Here is an 18,053-nt window from a genome sequence, read left to right on the forward strand (position 1 = left end):
TAAAAGACTACAACAATCAACTTGCAACAGCAGGAGAGACTATGACCGCAAAAATGGTTCAAGTCATCCTGAATGGACTAGGAGAGGGATACAAGAATTTAGTCTAGAGTATTGCCATCCAATGACAAATTCCAACACTCAATGAGCTCCAGTCAGTCCTACTTGGTGAAGAACTTAGGATGCCAGCAATTCAAGCACAGAAAGGTGATTCTAATGATTAGGCATTCGCATCTTTAGACGAAAGCAGAGGCAGAGGCAGAGGTAGAGGTAGATCATATCAGAGAAGTGGTAATCATCAGCAACAACAAGGTCATCATCAACAAAATAGCATCAGCATCAATATCATCCTCAGCAGCATCAAAATCATCAAAGAGGAAATTATTTCAACCGTGGAAGATTCCAAGGACGAGGGAATGTATCCACCAATGTGTTAAACATTCAGTACAACTATTGTCACAAGTTTGGACACTATGAAAGACATTGCCACAAGAAGCAATACAACCAAGGCAGTCAATCCAACAATAATCGAGGGAATTTTGGTGGACATCCTAGTCACAGTCATTTTGCAAATGAACATGGGAATATGTTTCTTGCAAGCCAAGAAATACAGTAAACTAATACAGTATACCTAGACACTCATTGCAATCAGAAAGAGGATTTTAGCTGTCAAGTCGACCAAGCGGAACAGGATTTTTGCTACATTGATAGTAGTGCATCATCTCACATGACAAATCATCAGAAATGGTTCACAGAGATGAAACCATTAGAAGGTCTAAAAAATGTCATTTACACCTCAGACAATACACCGAATCCAGTTCAAGGGATAGGTGTTATCCTTATGAACAATTTCACTGGTACAAAAGAATTGGTGAAAGATGTGCTCTATGTTCCGAAGCTCAGCAAGAACCTTTTGTCAGTAGGTCAAATGACAGAACACAACTATCGAGTCATCTTCGATGGAGATGAATGCACTGGCAGAGATAAATCCAAAAGATGTTAGCTAGTAGCAAAAGGTGTCAAGGAAGGATGCTTATACAAAATGCTAGCTACAGTACCAGGATAAGCATGCCATGTTAGAGAGGAGATGGGAATGATCTCCATTGCATATTTTTTACCAGGTTCAACTCTACTTTGGGCTTTTACCTGTAGGATTTGTTGCGATCTCTATCTATATGTTCCCTAACTTGTTATGTTTCTATAATAATTTTGGGAAATTATAAATGCAGACACACCATTCTCTCATGCCATTTTTGGAGAGTTTTTGGAATCCATAAACTATCTACATGTTTGAGTTATTCTAGATATTATGTTCCATTGTCTAGTTTCACAGTGATTGGTTGGTAGACCCATGGAAATCAGGGTTGTATGGATGTTTGTAAGGTGAACAACTTTGTCTTATTTGCTTAGCCTTACAAAGCCGATGTTAATTTTCTAGATAGCCTATGGGAATTAGACACTAATGTGATTTTCTTAAGTCCTACGTATTAAAAATCTTGATACCTATCATCTTGATCGGTGGGTTGCAAGGCAGGATACCACTTTGACAGCATATTTGTTGGCATTGATTTACAACTAATAGAATACTAGCAGAGAAGATAGCAATGGCCTAAACAATTAAAGCTTGTGTAAGAGGGTGACTAATGAGTGTGATTCCTACACAATTACAAGCTTCTGAAAGAGGGGCTTCTGTAAGAGGGTGACTAGAGTGTGATTCCTACACAATTATAAGCTTCTGTAAGAGGGTGACAAGAGTGTGATTCTTTCTCAGATGGCCAGTGAGTGCTGGATTGAACTCAAAGAAGCCCAGCTTGACAACTTGTGATTGCAACCGACCTGTTACCAACAGCCCATGCACAGTATTCCCCTCTGAATCTGATTCTGATTGCAGCAGCCATGCCTCTGGGAACACCAAGTATACATGGAAGCTCTCTCCATTCTTGATTTCATGTCCCTGGATCACAGGAAACCGATCCCTTTGTGCAAGCCAGGCGTTACCCCATTGCACACTAGAATTAGAACCCAGTGCAAACGCTTCGAAGTGAATACCATATGATGACCTCAAATTCATAACCAACTCGCCCTCGACTTCCTGCTGCAGCTGCAGCTGCTCATCATCATTCAGAGGCATGATTAACTGCACAGATATGCTCGCCAGCTTTCCTCTCAGCCGGATCCTCCCATCATATAGCACCTTGAAGCCAATGAAATCTGTAATTCGTATCGCTTCACGCATCCGAATGGCCATCACGTAAGTTGACAAGCTGGGCACCCATGAATGGCTCTTGCCTGCAGCCTGATCAGGTTGTTTCTTGAACATGCAGGCGGCCAACCTGAGCCACAGCCGGGAGAAGACGGTACACCTGATAAGAGCTTCCCATGTAAAATTCATTGGTGCCAGATGTTGCTCCTGTATGTTCAGAGCTTGCCATGTATCATTCAATGAAAACACGGCTAGTGCTAGACCTTGTTCCCCCTGTCTCTTGAAGAATTCGATTGTGCAGGACTCCATGTTGTCCGGGTCCTTTGAGACCACGAAATCCCTCACTTTTGCTAGCGCAAGGATGCTGTTGATTCGATCCCCTTCGAACGTGCAATCACGCTCTGAAACGGCGCTCAAGACAGTTTCCGCACTCGGGAATCTAAAGCAATTGTTTAACAACGTAAAAATGCAGCTGACAAGGCAGCCCAACCATGCTTCTACTTTTGCAAAATCGATGATGTCCTCGCCCCGTCGGTACGCATCTGCAAGCAAGGATGCCAAGGCTTTGAACAGATTGAACAGGAGTTGCCAATAGTCCTTCTCCTCCATCACTACGATATTGCAGTCATCTTTATACAAATCTGCTATTTCATTCTCAAATTCTTGCAGACTTTTGAAGTGACAAAAATTGTTGCCGCCCACATGACGGACACAATATCGCCTTCGAATTGACAGACATGCCTCTTGGTATGTCCATACCCTTGTGTGCCAACGTGAACCCACATCTACTAAATCCATCCCTGGACGTGGTTCGTGCCTGATCGGTGACATAGGACTCCCTACATCATACAAAAAAATCACGGTGTCCTTTGCATTTGCGTAAATCCATCCCATATGCTTCATCGTCTCCTTCACTTCTGCTCCGTCATGCTGTGCAATACACACACCATCGTGCCACACGTATTCTACTCCCGCTGCCATCAAAATTTCACACATCTTCACGATATCGCCAACTCTTTGCCAATGTGTGTCGTCATGCTTGCCAGGGCAAGGATCCCTTGAACACCGTGCTACCTTTGCAAAACACGTTGACGCGCATTCGCAGTTGAAGACACTGTAGACATCCACGCCAACAGACGTATGAGACAAGGCTGTGTAGCCTGTCGGTTCATGCCAATCTCTCAACACCACTTTCTTCCCTTCTGTTGTGACTTTGCAGTCGATAACTCGAAACTCTCTTGGAGGCCCAATGGTGCTCACGAAATCTCGGACGAATTCAGCTCTGTGTCGGTCACCCATTTCTATAATCTTTTCGACATCGAACCCTTCCATCATCTCTTGATTATGCATTATTTCTTGAAGATAAACCTCATCCATGCTGGTTCTGTTTACGCAGCTAGCTAATGCGATTTCGTACCGGTGAAGCGGAGCACAGCAAAAAGACAACAGAGAGCAAGTAACTTTTCTGATGCTAGAATTGAATTTTATATGTCAAATGGAATCCAAGCTTTACGAGAATCCTTCAAAACTGCTGCATACCTCTTTGCGATGAAGCTATCCGGCTCCTCGAACACCTTCAGATCTCTCTCCGCAAATGGCTGGCACCCTCCTATGATCTCTCCCTTCTTCACCTCGAGCTTCGCATCGTGCGATTCTATCACCAGATCTTCCTTCGCTCCTGCGTACTAATATGGCACCGGCGGTGCCATCCTGAACGCCTTGTACACCGTCCACTTCACCAGATCCATCCGCCTTACTGCATCCGCATTCAACTTCTCCCCTTCTGCCTTCACTGCTCCATCACCTTGCTCGCTAGCTCCTCATGTAGCTTGTGCCCCGCCCTCCCAACGTAGCCCACTAGCATCGGGAGAAATAGATTCAGCCGCCCAAACGCGTTGAACCCCAAGAAAAATATGATATTATATTATGTAAGGCGTCTTCCCTCTGCAGGCCGTACTTGGTCTCGGTCAGGTCCAGCAGCTCGTCGGCATAGGTTTTGAAGAACTTGACGATTATGTTGTAGAAGATGGAGACCAAAAAGTAAGGGATGTGTATGAGTAGCTCTTCCAGCACATGGGGGAGTCCTGCGCTGGCAATTGGAGCTAGCTGAGGATCTAGCCATGCCTGAAACAAGAAAGGACCTCGAGTCTTGAGGCTAGCCTCTCCCGGGGCAGTAGGATCGCGTCCAACACTGGTTTTCAGCAGCATTGGGTGTTCACTTTGGCCTTCCCCTTCCTCTTCAGCTGTTCCTCTGAAACGGGGAAGATCTCCTCCATGGCCTTCTTCTTAGGGACCCATTTGCTGGCATTCGATCTTATGAGATCCATGATGGCTCATCAGGCTTAACAGTATGGCATCAAGAGACGAGAACTGGTGAGAGCCTTGAATGACAAGGGGACCCAAGAAGGGAGGAAGGACTTGGGGAAGGGAGCCATGGCCAGTTGGCAACCATGCAAACCTGTTGAATGGATGCGAGGTGGCTGCTAATCCGATTTCAAAAGAAAACTCAATCGATGCTATAGCCTGCCCCTTTTAGGGGCAGTGCTAACAAAATCAAAATGAAGATCATCAGCCACAAAGAAGGAATCCTATTTGAGATTGTCTCGGACTCATGTCAACGATTAGCAAAAAACCAAACAAAAGAAACAAATTTTGGTTAAGGGGTGGTCATCCTTTTAAAATAAATCATTTCAGAAACAAGGTAGCACAACGAGAGTTCCCATATTAACAAAACTTAAAGTAACAAAATATTCCAATAACATGTAAAAGGGAAAGAGTGCATTAGAGAAAAACCAAGTGAAGGTGATTCAATTGAGTTGTCGACTGGCGAAGTAGAAGGGGTAGTCTTTCTTATTTTCACTAGGTTGACAAAGCACATTCCCAATTGCATACTTGGATCCATCAGTATGAACATGAAAATCAATATCCCAATTGGGAGATATAAGGATGGGTGCTGTGATTAGGTGCCACTTTAAAAGCTCAAAGGCTAGGTCGCACTCTTCGGTCCATAAGAACTCCACTAATAATTTGTAAAGTGGTCTAGCTTAGAGCATGTGCAAATTCCTCCTAAATTGCAAGTTACACTTTGTCGAAGTTTTTGTGACGAAGAGGGGGCCTTGATGGCACAGGGATTCATATGCTGAATTCCAAACTGTGCTTGACAAGGGGACTATGCTTGGGTGGCACTATGCCATGTGGCAACCTTCTAACCTAAGTTGCTTAACCTAAGTCTAAATTAACTTAACCATGGTCCCACTAAACCATGCAAGTCAACCTAGCCATAAACTGAACCTTGGGTCCTATCAATAACCCCTGGTCAATTCTTATCTGCCATGTGTCATTTTTTTGATTGACCTTGGAGAACCTTAGGAACTCTGAGGCAATGCAACGTCGAAGGAGAATGCTTGCATGAGCACTGTGGGCTTCAGTGGTCGACGAGCTATGGAAGAAGATGCAATTCGTAGTCCAATAGAGAGGAATCTTTGCCCATGAATGCCTCCAGCAGGTTGCTAGTGCTAGAGAATTTCTTCCCAGATGATCCCGCAGGCCTGCAAATACAACTCAACGATGTTGAAGCAGATGCTATCCATGTGCTTCCAAGTGGCAGCAAAGCATTGGGCGAACTTTCTGGCAGTGGATTTCTACAAGGTTCGTTGTGAAAGACCGGGAGCTATCTATTGAATGAGCATTGGAAATGTTTGTTGTGGAGTCTCCGGTGGTCCTAAGTGGCATTTGTTAGAGGAGAGCCAATTGGAGAAAGTGTTGCCATGGACTGTTCAATGAAAAAGAGTTGAAGCTTGCCCGTCTGTTAAGTCACGGGATACTTCTGTGGGCGTTGTGTTGCCAGAGTCGGTTAGTTGTTTGGAGTCAAGAGATCGCTGTTGAAAGAGGTGGCTTGCATGGGCCATGTAGCAGGGGAGCTAGGAGCAGAGCAACGTTGGGGTGAGTTCTAGAGATTACTTGGAGCTTAGGGTCTTGTCGGAGACTCAGTCACTGCTGGCTCATAGATGGTTGCCATCGCGATCAACTTTGGCGACCGTTTGACAATGGGTTTGGAGGCACTACAGGAGTGTAGGTGCTGAAGCCATGTACTGGAGATGCTTTGTAGCGTGTAGACTACTACTCAAAGGTGTCGTGGGAGCAATTGCTAAAGCCTTGTCTTAATCTCTATGTCTGCGTGCTTGCAGATGGATGCATCTTGCAGAAGGTGTTGGCCAACTTGAGAGGATAGAGCAGTCTGTGGGTCATAAAGATCTCTGTAGAGTAGGCAGTCGATGATGGAATCCATCGTGAGCTAAGCGTGAGCCTTTGGACCCTATGAAAGGCTGCCTTGTAAAGCCATGTTCGTTGTGGGAGCTTGTAGATAGCACTTTCTTTGCTGTGTCATAGCTCTTTAGAGATGGAGATGAAAGGTGACAAGCTTTCCCTCAAACTAGAATGCCTATTCTCTCCCTTTTGATCTCTCACAAAGGAAGGAGTATATGAACGGAAATTTTCCAAAGAAACCTATGGAACGGAAATTTTTCTTGCAAAGAACGTTCAAGAACAACACTCTTGATCTAAAATCTAAAACTAAAACTAACCTAGGAGAACCCATGAACTCCTAAGGCAAGCCTATAACTAATCTAAGCTCTGATACTATGACAGTATGTGTGCCTCAGGATCTATGGAGCACTCTAAGGTGGATGGAACCTGTGTGGAAACATGATGAAGAGAGTGCTCATGACATGTGCCTCAATTCAATTAGGTTCCAAGATAGATTAGCTTGGACTCATAAACAAAATCTTGAGTGAATGTGCATTTCTCACTTGTACTCAACAATACATGATGGACCTCTCTTCTTGTGGATATCCTCAATCCACATGTCCATATCATGTAGCCCACATCCTAGGGTGGCTACTTTAATACATTCATATACCATACCTTAGCCTTTAATCTATGTGCACATGGCACCATATCTCAACAAGAAGCCGTTTGTTGGAGGCTAGGGAAGCTGGCCGTTTGCTTGTAGCAAGAGCCTTAGAGCTTTGTTGTGTCGTTTGGCAAGAGTGTGGAACCTATTGCATGGACGAGGCTCATTGTTGGAGAGGCGGACAGCTGAGGAGCACATTGGCTCACTGTTGCAGAGGCTGGTTTCGAAGCGTTACTTAAGAGCCTTACTTAGAAGCTCAGGTCGTTGGCCGTAAGCGCTGAAGATGCCTTTGAAGACATAGGATTTGGAGCTTGCTAGCTTTAGTTGTTGGAGCTTCCTACACACTCAGCTACTCATAATAACTATCCTCTCTCTCTTGGATCTCACAACAGTTCTCTTAGTACTCTAGAATGGTACTTTAGAAATCTTGTAATAGAGCTCTCAGTACAAAAAGGATAATCTCCATCTCTCTCTCTCTCTCAGAACACTTTCCTTCTAAGTTCTAAAGGACACAGATAGAAATCTTGTCACACAAAACACCAAAGAGACTCTCTCTCACAATAGAAGAGATGAAATAGAATTCTCTATCACTCAATGGACGGAAAATTTTCTTTCATGAAAGCGAAAATTCTCTCAAGAAAGCGAAAGTTCTCTCAGCGAAAGAGAACACTCAATCTCTCGATCTCTCAATCTCTCACAAGAAGAATGGTGCCTCAATGGAAGGCAGAATCATGCTCTAATACCATGACAAAATATGAAGAGGGAAGAGGAGAAGAGTGGATATGAGGAGAGAGGGCATAGCTGGAGAGCACACCACAAATGACTAAATGTGCACTAGATTTAGTTGAAAATGTAGAATATATACAAACCCATTTAGGGTTAGGGTTAGGGGATCCAACCCTTTCTTTTATAGCACTATATTGGGTTAGTGCTATGCACATATGATCACCTATGCACACATGATCACATGATGTTGAGCGTGAACTCTCAACAACGCAGACCAACATCCTACTACACACAAAGTACAATCAATTATTAAAGACCAAAAGATCGAGAAAGTGCCAGCAGACTACTCATTGAAATGCACTAGACACAACTCTACAGTAGCCAGTGATTAAGGTGCTGTATTTTTCTCTTACATGGCGAGCACCTTGATCTATGTTGGATAACTCTCAAGAGCAAACATTGCCTCGCCAAATTGGCTATGCCTACTTCACCAGAAACCGTGCTAGACTAGAAGCAAAGCACATAGACAGATGATCAAGATGACATTTTCCACGATCCAGATTACACACCAAGTGGAACAAGCTCTTCCAACAATTTTGTGCATGGCATAGAAGTAAGTGAAGTATAGCTCGAACTTACCCAATTGATGGTGCAACCACCTACTGAAGAATTAATCAAGAGGACTATTGTGATAAATTTCGAAGCACATTTATTTGTACGAGCTCAAAGGAAACTCGACTTCAATCCATTGCCTCCACCTCCAAAAAGAAGACAACAAGTTCCACCTCAAAGACAACACAACAGCCAAGGATGCAGAATCCCTTGGTGAAATTAGCTAAATTCATCGGCAAGAAAGGACAAGATCTTTACAGTCATGTCAGACAGTTTGAGACCAGATGGGCTGCAAGCGGATTTGGACAATTGCCAAACCTCACCCAAAAAGAGTAGTTTGCAGCAACATTTAGTGGGGTAAGGCAATAAATTGGCTTATGCAATATGGTGTAACTCATTTTCAAACTTATTATGAATTGAAAACTATCTTTTTAAGTCATTTTCATAAAGAAAAAACTCCACAAGACATACTCAAGAAGCTTCAAAATATGAAGCAAAAACATCTATTAGTTGAAGACTATGCATAGATGTTCAGAAATCTGAACAAGAGGTTGACGAACACTCAACAACCCATTGATGGGCAATTGGGAGATTATTTTCATAAAGGACTCAATAAGGAATTACGGATAATAGTAGCTGGTAGAGATCAGCTCGAAGGAGTAAATGACTTCAACAACATGGTTAATGCTACACAAAGAGTAGAAAGAAGACTTGGCACTAAGTCAAGGTCCAAAAACCAAAAGAAGAAAAGACATTCCGACTCTGACATAGATTCTAAAACAGAAACAAATATTGATGCAGAAGAAGAGGAAAGTGATGCAACAACAGATGATACATCAGATGAAGAGAGTGATGAGGAAGAGACCTCCAAGAAGAAGAAAAGACAGAGCAAGGACCTTTAGACAAATCAAAAGGCAAGAAGAAAATAGACAGGCTCTCTAAGCTAGAGCAAATGATCAAGGAGCAATTAGAAACTTTGAAGACGATGCCACCTCTACCTAAAATTACTTGTGCATTTTGTGGGAAGGACAGTCATGAGAAAGAAATATGCTGGTATAACCCAAATTATAGGGGAAGAGTTCCTCCTCATGTACAAAACTCAAACAACCAAGCCCCACCTGTGGCTACCAATCAGATGGTAGTAGGCAACCAAGGACCACACAGATTCAACAATCCACAACCAAGAAGACCCAATCAATAGAATTGGGGGAACCAACAAGGGAAAAACCAGAATCAACCTTGCACATACTGTGGCAAGGTCCTCAGTGTGAACTTTGGTGCAAGCACCGAGGAATCCCCATTATCAACTATAATGCATGAGGTAATAAAAAATCAGCAACAACAGCAGCCACCGCCAGGCGTGCATATGGTGTACTTGGATCATATCAATGAGGACTACAATAAACAAAATTAAAGAAGTTAGAGTAATATAAAAGCACTGGAAGTGACCAGATCTAAAGGTACAAAGCTCATGCTCGGCCTTGGAGATGCACCAAGAATGACAACAAAGCCAATGGATTCGCCCAATTAGGCACAGGTCAGAAATCAAGCTCTACAACAAATATTAGAGAATAATGCAGCTCATTAGAAGCAAGAAGATCACAAATCCAAAACAAAGGTAAGACTAAGCTCGACCTTGGAAAACTCCAAGCATAGTCTGACAGTCTTCCAACAGAAGACGTCAAACATCGAGCTATAGCTAGTCACCTTTAGCATGACAACATACAATAAGTTAACAAGACCCCAGACATAGAGAGAAGAGTACAACCCTCCCAGAAATATATTCCAAAATATAGACAAGATTTGGTGGCCGGACTCAAGTCAACAACAAAACAGCGGTGACAAAATCAAGATAACAGAAATCAAAGAGGAACAGACAATTCCAATTCCAGAAACCACACTAAAAAACATAAGTCAGATACAACAAAAGGACAAGCAGGAATAGGAAGATCCCACACTCTTCTTTCAAGAGCTTTTGGAGTCCAAAGTGCAAATAACATCTGGATCAACTTCTGAATCTTGTTCCAGCCTTTAAGCATCAATTATGTTAGAATTTGAATTTTACCGAGACAATCCTTGACCGACAAATTAGCCACAGAGTGATGATGAAGAGGAAACCCTCGACATCTACACATCTAGTATTAAAGATGTGGATTATCAAGTCTCACTCATAGATGTGGATTATAAAAGGCAAAGGAACCCTGAGGTACTAGTTGATGGAGGGTCAGGGGTGAATATCCAATATTAGAATCTATTTAAAAATTTTTGTTGCAATGAACTTGGACTAGCACCATTTTAGGTCAGAATGGCTGATCAAAAGAGGATACAACCTTTGGGAATACTACGAGGATAGGAAATTACTATTATGGGGTTCTACTTCATAGTTACATTTGTGGTTCTTAGGATGGAGGAAAGAGATTGTGCATATTCCATGTTATTGGGCAGCAGGTTGTGATTGAGAGCTACCAAAGTGAAATAAGATTGGGGTTCAGAAAGAATCACAATTAGGAAAGACAAAAAGAAGTTCAAAATCAATCTCTCTTCAAGCAGAAGCCTCCCAAAACAAGCTCAGCCACTAGAAGCAGAGGGCATTAATATGATAGTAGAATTTGAGGAGGATGAGGAGGAAATTTTCCTTAGGAGAAATCCTACAATTTTTCCCATCTTTGAAATTGATGTAATCAAAATTATACATGCTCAAATCAATAAATAGCGCCTTTTGACCTCCATTTGACCATGGTAGAACCGAACACAGTCAGAAAACAGTCAAAACTAGACTCTATCAGCGCCAGCATCCAAAGTGACAATTAGGCCCGCCAGATGACCCATTACATGAGGATAGTCAGAAATCAGGTGCACAAGCCATCCTACAAGCTGAAGCTCACTTTGAAGAACATATGAAAAAGAGTGTTAGAATTTGACAAGACGACTTGGAGGAGATAAACCTTTGAGACCCCCACAACCCCAAGAAAGCTTTGGTAAGTACAAGTCTTCCCCCACCTTTCAAAATGGCTTTTATTGACAGAGTATGAGGATGTCTTTGCTTGGCATTATATTGATATGAAAGGAGTAGAACCCAAGTTCTATTAACACATAATCAACTTAAAGCAAGATGTTGTGCTAGTGATATAGGGAAGATACAAAATGAATCCCAACTATGCCAAACAAGTTAAAGAGGAAATTGATAAGCTATTGAGAGTTGGTTTTATTTATCCTCTCACACATGTTACATGGCTTTCACCTATTGTGATATTGCCTAAAAAGAATGGAAAACTCAGAATATGTGTGGAATATAGAAAGCTCAATGTTGCCACCATTATTGATCCTTTTCCTCTACCATTTTGTGATTCTTTACTAGATGTTGTAGCAAGACATGAAATATATAGTTTTCTTGATGGTTTTAGTGGGTATAACCAGATAAGAATGGTTTCTAAAGATAAAGACAAAACATTTTTCACTAAATGGGGAGTGTTTGCTTCAAATGTTATGACATTTGGTCTTAAGAATGCTCCTCCAATGTTTCAAAAATACATTCAAGAGGTATTTGCTGAATTTCTTACATCTTTTGTGAAAGTTTTCCTTGATGATTTTTTCAGTATTTGGAATGAAAGTGGAGCATCTACAACACTTGAGCTAATGCTTTGCCAATGTAGAATGGATGGTCTAAGCTTAAACCTAGCCAAATGTGCATTTGTTGCTATAAGTAAAGGAATTCTACTAGGGCACATCATGTCCCAAGATGGAATGGAAATAGATCCAAACAAAGTTTTAGCCATTCAACATGCTAAACCACCCAAAAATATCAAGCATCTTCAAAGATTTATAGGCCAAAATAAATGGCACTATAGATTTCTCAGATACCTTGCCGATGGGAAGAGAGTGGGAGAGAGATAAGGAGTCTCACTTGTAGCTTTCTCACATACACAATGGGGGAATACACACAAAGGTGGAGGCTGAAAACAGTTTTCCTCTTCTTAGTTGTGAAAGCCAAAAGAACTCCATCTTTATATAAACCAAACTCATCTAACCTAGGTGGCATACTAACTGAGCCACTAACTAGAGTACATAAAGATAGCTGTCATCTAGCTATTATTCATGGGCGGTGTACCAACCGCATCTGTAGTTAACAAGTCGGTGACATAAATGCACAATGGTCACCTTGGCATATCACGAGTGGAGCTTGATATCTCAACAATCCCCCTTGAGCTCAATCCCAATTCCTGCACACCAAGTAGGTCTCTGAACTTGCATAGATTCTCTGCACCCAATGCCTTCGTGAATATGTCAGCTACCTGATCCTCTATGCTGACATAAACTAGATCAATAAAACCTACTAGAACCTTCTCCCGCACATAGTGATGATGCACCTCAATGTGCTTTGTTCTAGCATGATAGACTAGGTTATTTGCCAAGTGTATACTGCTCTTGTTGTCACAATAAATGACAACTAGCCCATCTGTAGATTGATGCATATCATAAAGTAGCTTATGCAACCAAGCTGCCTCACATGCAGCCATTGCTGCACCCCTGTACTCAGCCTCTGTGCTCGACAAGGCCATTGTAGGTTGTTTCTTGCTACTCCAAGTGACTGCAGCACTCCCAAAAGAGAACACATATCCATTGGTAGATCGTCTATCAGAAATACTACCAGCCCAATCAGCATCAGTGTATCCATGCAATTGTATCTGAACCCTAGTCTCATAAAATAGTCCATACTACAATGTGGACTTCACATACCTCAGTATGCATCTAGCCGCATCCAAATGCAGTTTCCTTGGAGCCTGCCTAAAATGACTTACCAACCCAACAACATAGCTCAAATTTGGCCTGATAATAGTCATATAAATCAAACTTCCTACTATGCGTCTGTACATAGTAGGGTCTTCCAGAAGCTCACCTGCATCTGCGCTTAGCTTCACATTCTACTCCAAAGGAACTGAAATAGGCTTATAGCTTATTATCCCATATTTGAAGAGCATGTCCAATCCATACTGCCTCTGCAAGAGCCATATCCCACTTGTGGATCTAATCACCTCAATGCCCAAGAAGTAACGCAGCTCTCCCAAATCCTTCATCTCAAACTTGTGCTTCAATAGCATTTTTACATGAAGGATATCTTCATCACTATCACCTGTGATGATCAAATCATCAACATAAATGACAAGCACCATAATACCTTTCTTTGTTTTTCTCAAAGTCAAAAATTTGCCTTGGAAATCTGAAAGCCAATAATGACAAGATACTATCCTATCTTGTCAAACCATGCTCTGGGTGCTTGCTTTAAGCCATACAAGGCTTTCTTCAACCTGCAAACAAACTTAGGATGAATAGCATGCACATAATCTGGTGGCTACTCTATATAGACCTCTTCTTGCAAATCACCATGCAAGAAGGAATTCTTTACATCCATCTGATGTAAAGACCATCCCTTTGATGCAGCCATAGCAATGACTACTCTTACGGTTTCCATCCTTGCAACCGGAATGAATGTTTCTTCATAATCAATGCCATATGTCTGTGCATACCCCTTGACAACTAATCTTGCCTTGTATCTATTCACAGAACCATCTGCATTGTGCTTCACCTTATAGACCCACTTGCAACCAATTGCATTTTTGTCTTTAGGCAAAGGAACCAATTCCCATGTAGCATTTGCTTCCAAGGCATCCATTTCTTCATCCATGGCTTTCTCCCATTTTGCTTTTCCCATGGCTTGCTCAAAAGAAGTGGGTTCTGGTTCTTGTATCACTTTGACCATATAGGCATAGTGAATGGCTGTAAATCCATCATATTTCAGCCTATCGACAAGATACTTAACTCTAGTAGACTTGTGCAAAATAGGCTCACTACCAGGTGCTCTCAAAACATCCCTTGTCTTCCTTACTCCAGGTGTAACAATAGAAGGAATACCCAACTCATCATCAAGGCTCTGTTCTAAGCCACTGGATTCACCATCCACATAAGAGTGACATGCATTCACATCAACCATGGACTGATCTACTTTCTCTTTTTCTTTTTGTGATACTTGTGTACCACTATCTGCATTTCTTTGAGGAGATTCTCTTGATCTCAATTTGCTTGTCCATGGCGAAGTATGTAAACCACTGCTGGAGGACACTATAGGTCCACTAATATTTTGTGATTCGTGCTGTGAAGTCTGTGCAACATTACCATTTTGTGCATCTACATCATCAATCACATTTACTGGTTTATACCAACTGCTCATCTCATCAAAACCAACATCTTTGCTCACTGTAAACTTATGAGTAGAAAGGTTATAGCATCTATACCCTTTCTGTTGCAGAGAATAACCAGTAAAGATGCACTTCTCAGCTTTTGGATCCAACTTGGATCTCAACTTATTTGGCACATGAACATAGGCAATGCAACCAAAAACTTTCAAATGAGAAATACCTGGTTTCCTACCAGTATACCTCTCCTCTGGCATCATGCCATGTATTGCTGCAGTGGGAGGCTTGTTCATTATGTAGACTACTGTAGCAACTGCTTCAGCCCAATAATAATCTCGCAGGTCTTTTTCCTTGATCATGGCACGAGATACCTCTCCAATATGCCTGTTTTTCCTTTTTGCAAGTCCATTTTGCTATGGGGTATGACTGCATGAATATTGCTACTTTATGCCATGCTCTTGTAGGAACCTTGCAAACTCATTTGAGAGGTACTCTCCCCCTCCATTTGACCTTAGGCATTTAGGCTTGTTTCTTTCTCAACGATAGCTTTAAAAGCTTTGAAATGCCCAAACACTTCACTTTTCTTTTTCATAAAATACACCCAAACTTTTCTGCTGTAGTCATTAATAAAAGTGACAAAATAATGACAGCCTCCAATAGATGCATCTTTAGTAGTCCATGCATCAGAGCGGATAAATTCCAATGGCCTCTTACTCTCTTGAACATGTCTAGGAAATGGTTTCCTTGCCTGTTTTCCAAATTGACAGTCTTCATATACCTTATGTATTTCTGCAACCTTGAACTTAGGCAATCTTGCAACAATATTTTGGGCCTGTATTAATTTAAGTTGCTATACATTAACATAACCAACGCGTTTATGCCAGATATCAATGTCTGCAACTACACTGGTCCCATGTGCAAACATGGTTGCACTCAATTTACGCATGTCCACATCCAACGTAAACATCCTGCCCTTCTTCTTCCCTTTTGCTATCAAGCGACCTTTATTTTTCATATCCTTAACAAAGCATCCATGAGGATTAAATCTGACCTGCAAGCCCTGCTAAACCATTTGACCAATAGAAACCACGTTCTTGGTGATATTCAAGACATGAAATACATCAGATAGGTATTTCTTTTTCCCATCCTGCATAGACAAAGGAATTTTACCAATCTGCACAATAGGATGTGTAGTATCATCACCAGTCTCCACAAATCCTGGTCTTTCCATTTTCCTTCCATCTTGCATCCATTCTGCATGACGTGTCATGTGGTTTGATGCACCTGAGTCAACATACCACACATCATTGCTTTCTTCTGCACTTGTCACAGAATATCGTGTGATGCGGCACTTACCAGGTGTGATTTTCTTTTCCTATTTTCCAGATGTTTGATACCTTCATCAACCTCCTATGTTAGAAATATTTAATGCCCAAGCAAGAAATTGGCTGCTTGTTTTTCCTTAAATCTCTCGGCATGGCTTCAATTTATGTTACATGTTCTTTTTTCCAAAATCTTCTCTGATTGTTCCTATCATTTGCTCAAAGGAGTTTTGTTCTTTTGCGGGTATCAAAAGTTTCTTGATATCATCATCCACGTACTCTGTTAGAGAAGCATTTGATGTTTAAACAAGAAACTGACTGCATGTTTCCTTCTTCCATCTCTCATACAGTCAATTAAAATATCACAATCCACATACTCTATGTTAGAGAAGCGTTTGATGTCTAAACAAGAATCTGACTGCATGTTTCCTTCTTCCATCTGTCATACAGTCAACTTTTAATGTCCTCCCATGGCTTGAAACTATTTGCATGTTGCATCTCTTAAAATACTTTCAGATATCTAAAAGAAGTTACATGATTGCTCTTAGAATTTAATGTCTAATTGAGAAATTGTCTACTGGTTTCCTTCTTCCATCTCTTGCAGTCCTCCACTTTGAATGTCTTCCCATGGCTTGATACTATATATATTGCATATTCCATCTCTTAAAATCTTTCCAGATATCTTTCATGATTGCTCCTAGGATTATGTTGAAAAGAGTGTTGGCTTGTTTCCTTCTTCCATCTCTTACAGTGCTTCACTTTTAATGTCCTCCCATGCCTTTAAACTATTTTGCACTCATCAAGATGTCCAAAAAAGTTCCATGATTTCACCTACCATTTGCTCAAAAGAGTTAAAATTTTGCTTATTCTTAGGAACTTACATTTCTTAAGCATCTTGTCTCCTTACCTTATCTTGGCATTTTGCAGTACCAAACTTAACAATGTGCACATATCATGTTGAGAACACATGCCCCCCAATAAGTTTTAACAATGGAAGTTTTCAAACTTTATGGTTGGAGCAAGGGGACAATTACAAAGAGGGCATGAGAATTCGAAGGTCAAAGGAGAACAACATAGGAAAATACTTGCTAACCTTCAGACGTTACATTGTTCAGACAAGTGGTTGCCATGTTCTTCAAATATGTGACATGGGCAGAAATCGCTTGCAAGAGAAATCAAGTGGTAGACCTCCACTCATTTTAAATTAGTCCAAAAGATATGTAAAGCGAGAAATGTTAGATCCCTATATATGCCCCATCATAACTTGCAAGTTAGAAATTACAGAGATTCCAAAAAGTTGAGTTCTGAGAATGTCTTTCAATCTTGGGTTTGGAAGGAATACAAAGAATCCAATACAAAGAATCCTAAAGGCAAAAGGCTCTAAAATGCGGTAAAAGCTGTATATATTCATTCTTTATGAGTATACAATTAGGCGCTTGTGTGCTTCTAGTTGTGCCCTTTGCCCTCCATTTTCACTCTCTCCTCTCTGTTTTACTTGATCGTGGTATTAGAGGTTGAGTTATGTGTTGAGGCTTTCTCTTGCTCATTGTTGTAGATCTTCATTCCAGCTTGTAGAGCAAGTCTTTTCCTTCAATTTTTGTTTGAATGGTGCCCTTGAAATGGAGTACGGTAAGAGTTTCTTTTCGGTTTGAATATTCCACCCATGAGTGATCTGTAAGGTTTTGTTTGAGTGAGAATGTGAGAAAATGAGAGCCTTTGTCGACCTCTAGTCCCAAACCACTCGTTTCGTTGCTTTATCAACGAGTGATTGTGAGGTTTTACTCAAAAGAGAGGCTTTTTTAGAGAGGAGATTGAAGCTTTCGTCAACATAGGCTACCACATCACCTACCATGATAGTGCAACCATGCCACCTAGTGCATCAACATATTGGATTCGATAATTTTTGTCATGCCATTTGGAATCACACATCAACACCATCTGGAAAATCATAAAGATTTCATGACATCATGTGCCATGTTGGAATATTGGGGGGTGAGCATGGAGTGGACAAGAGATGACTAGCCGAACAATAGGTTTATTACAAAGGAACAGTATGTTTATTACAAAGGAACTAAACTATAGACATGTTC

The 18,053-nt window shown here is 41.3% G+C and overlaps 1 pseudogene across 1 annotated transcript; it reads right to left on the reverse strand.

The window, feature by feature from the left end:
- Window positions 1-1,544: 1,544 nt before the first annotated feature.
- Window positions 1,545-4,527, reverse strand: LOC147902024 (uncharacterized; annotated as a pseudogene). The gene is made up of 2 exons (XR_015541058.1): window positions 3,740-4,527; window positions 1,545-3,596 (listed from the first exon to the last, which is right to left on the reverse strand). The product of XR_015541058.1 is annotated as an uncharacterized LOC147902024 (transcript).
- Window positions 4,528-18,053: the final 13,526 nt, after the last annotated feature.

The sequence above is a fragment of the Dipteris shenzhenensis genome, chromosome 5, assembly GCF_047967505.1.
Source record: "Dipteris shenzhenensis isolate YYH24624 ecotype China chromosome 5, Dip_SZ_1.0, whole genome shotgun sequence".
Taxonomy (NCBI): domain Eukaryota; kingdom Viridiplantae; phylum Streptophyta; class Polypodiopsida; order Gleicheniales; family Dipteridaceae; genus Dipteris; species Dipteris shenzhenensis.